Source organism: Tupaia chinensis, unplaced genomic scaffold, assembly GCF_000334495.1.
Source record: "Tupaia chinensis unplaced genomic scaffold, TupChi_1.0 Scaffold143584_1, whole genome shotgun sequence".
NCBI classification, from domain to species: Eukaryota; Metazoa; Chordata; class Mammalia; order Scandentia; family Tupaiidae; genus Tupaia; species Tupaia belangeri.
Window position 1 is genome coordinate 4,608,625 of NW_006203430.1, and position 3,185 is coordinate 4,611,809.

The 3,185-nt window shown below is 39.3% G+C and overlaps 1 protein-coding gene across 2 annotated transcripts in view; it reads left to right on the top strand.

Annotated features, from left to right (window-relative positions):
* VAPA (VAMP associated protein A) overlaps nucleotides 1-3,185 on the top strand; it is a 49,959-nt gene that overhangs the window by 723 nt on the left and 46,051 nt on the right. The window lies entirely within an intron of this gene.

The window sequence follows — 3,185 nt, forward strand, 5'->3', positions numbered from 1 at the left end:
CGGGGCGCGGCGGCCCCTGGACCGGGTGGGGAGGACGGCGGGGCGCGGAGGACCTGGGTGGAGCCGGCGCTCGGTCCTCGCGCAGGGAAGGGTGCTGTTCCTTATCTTTCCCTGCAGTTTATAACTCCGCTGTCAGGGATCTGGAGCGCCGGGAGGCGGAGAAGCCGGTGGAGAGTCTGGTTATGACTTACCGGGTTACGTTGGCAGAGCCCCAAGCGCGGGCAGGCTGGAAAGCTATGCGTCAGCGGGAGAATTGATAGTTGTAGGTTAGTAGTAGTGGGGTTTCTGTTCTCTGATATGACAGTTCAGTTCTCCATCCGCACAAGACTGACCTGTTAAGCCTTTTCGCTAAGACAGTCTTCGGTGTGGTGACTTTTGCCTTTACGCTTTGCGGGTTCCCAACAAACAGAAAGCTGACAAAGTGTCACCCAGCTCTGGAACTCCGTTGATTTATTTTGCAGCACAGATTATGTTAGTCTAGTGTGGTGACCCTAGTAGAGTCTAGAGCCCGTTAAACCCATTCGCTTTTCAATATATAGTGTACTTTATGGAAAAGACTTAGCCGAACAGATTTTTACTTTTCAATTTTTTATTTTTAAGGGAATAGCAAGAGAATGTGATGATCTACTTAGACAGCAGCTTTCTCTTTCCAGTTAAGTGTAAAGCAAATGCCCTTTTGGAATTCGATATTTTGTATTTTAATTTCTGTAGCTACGATGAGCACAATTTTCGTGTATAGCGATTCCAGTGCTAAAAGAAAAAAAAAAAGATCCTTTATTGTTGTGTAAGGTTAAGTCCAAAATAAAACTAACTTGATTGTTTTCTATAAGAAACACTAGTTTTAGGAATTTAAAAATTACTATATTCTGGCTTATGGGTAATCTTGCATAATTCCTTTACTTTGCAAGCCTTTTAGTGTATTTACAAATTTCTTTGAATGGAAATGTAAGCGAACTATTAACTAACTAGGATTTGGGTTTAAGACACCTCTTAAATATTTTGAGGTGCAATGAGTGGATTTTATTGCAGCAAGTCTGTATGTGTTGCATGATTTTACCTAGTTTTAGCTGGGAGGGGGAACCTTTGAAGAATCATGAAATCACCTAATTCAAGTAGCCATTATCTTAAGTTGGGGAATTTAATGTAATTCGTCATGATGTATTTATTTTTTCGAGTATTGTACTTTACTTTTTACTTTCCGATAGACTGAGTTTACAGAGTATATTTCCTCTACTGAGTAACCCTGTGCAAGTTGTCAGTAGGAACTTAGAAATATTTAAAAGCAGTTTTATACCTGAAGAGTTTGAAGGTTTCTCCCTAGAGAAGTTGTAGTGTTGTCATAGTAAGAACTAGTAATAATGGAGAAGGTGGTTTAAAGAACAGAGGGACCAGCAGTTAGCATAATGGCTATGTCTCTGGACTCCCATGTAGTCGACCTCGGATCAAGTCCCAGTCCAGTGGCTTAAACTCATGCTGGGCACGTGTGCGTGCGTGCCCAAGATCCCGAGAGAAGGGATTGCGGCGTGACCATCCCTCCTGGGAGGTGGTTTATTGGTTTCTGTCTCGCTGTCTCTTTCTGTCTGGACAGCGAACGTGTCCTATAGCAAAAACCTTTCAAAAAAATAAAAAAGAACAAAGACTCTACACAGACGTAAACTTATTCTCAGTATTGAAGCAGGTTTTGTGTCACCAAGGAAAGAAATGAAGCAACTCCAAGACCAAGGAGGGAGATAGAAAAGGGCCTTTATATGGGGGTATAACTGAGATACCTATTTAAGGAAAGAAGCCTTCCTTCCCACCTTAGGAAGTCTTCAAGAAAGAGCCTTGTTTTCAATTGCTGGAGAAGGTTGGCAAAGAGAGTAGTTGAGTAAACACTGGTGTGAGAGAATGCAGAGGAAAATACTTAAATATTCAAGTTCCTTGTGCCCTTCTGTTTAATGTTGGGAGTAATGGGGACCATTGAGACATAGAGAGGATTAGGATGAAGTAAGAGGTGACCTTTAGTGTTTGATTCCATCCCTTTCTCCTCAGTGTTACTGTCAGAGATGACTACAGTAGTTTGCTTTGATGGAAACTTCTGTGTATATTTAAATACACAAGTCAACACTGAGAAGACTCATTTATAACTGACTTGTTCTGAGTCATCTATAACTTTTAGTTAAGTGAAGGTCTGCTGAAGATAGTTTTGGAAAATTCTTTGTCATCTTCTGGTAGGTTTATTTTAATTAATTTGCTTATACATTTGATTAAGATGGTTTCTCTAAGAATAACTCATCTAATAATTGTAAGACAGGATAGTTTTTCTTTTGCATGTATACTATGGTCATCTTGAGTTGAATTATCAGTATTTTGTACAGTTTTGTAGAAACAGATAGCAGTTCAGTAGGATTTCTATATATCTCAGTATTTTATTAAAAATTACTGTTTTATGTAATCTCTGGTATATAAAAGTGCTTTTATGGTGATGTAATAAGTTCTGAAGTACTTTTTTTGTGTTAGCAAAGAAAAACTTCAAGTTGTTTTTTTGAAACTAGCAGTAATTTGATCTAGAATCAAAATTTGGTATTTTATGTGAAAAACTTTTGTCTTTAAAAAATTTGTATTATAAAATTTCTTTGTCTTAAACATTTATATTTATATTTCCTGCCTATTAGCAATTTTGGAGAAAAGTTTGAAAAGAGAAAGTAAAGCTAAAATTTCTAATACACGTTATTTTTTCTCTTAATGATTAGGGATAGAGGGAAATAGATCCAAATCATTGTGCTGAAGGTGGCCCATAAGTACAAATGAATAAAGAGAATTCAGCTCTCTGAGGGACCACAGTCTGTGGTATATCTGTCATCCAGCACATCTTTGAATAGCAGCAGCCACTCAGCAGTAGCACAGTGAGGATATGGGATACTCCTATTCTTGCTTAGTATTTAGCATTTTTTTTTGTGTGTGTTTCCAGTGAGTGCTTCCTATTTCACAGTGGCTACACTGAATGCCTGGGATGATACCCAGGACTCCGCTGAAACATAAGTTATTTTATTACTCTGTTCCTTGTAGTGGTTAAGGTGCTGGATTCCCACGTGGTCAGCTGTGGTTCGAATACTGGACCTGTGGCTTAAAAATCATGCCTGCATGGGTGTCAGAATCCTGAGAGGAAAATGGAGAAGGAATCCCCTCCCCACTACCCCCCCACC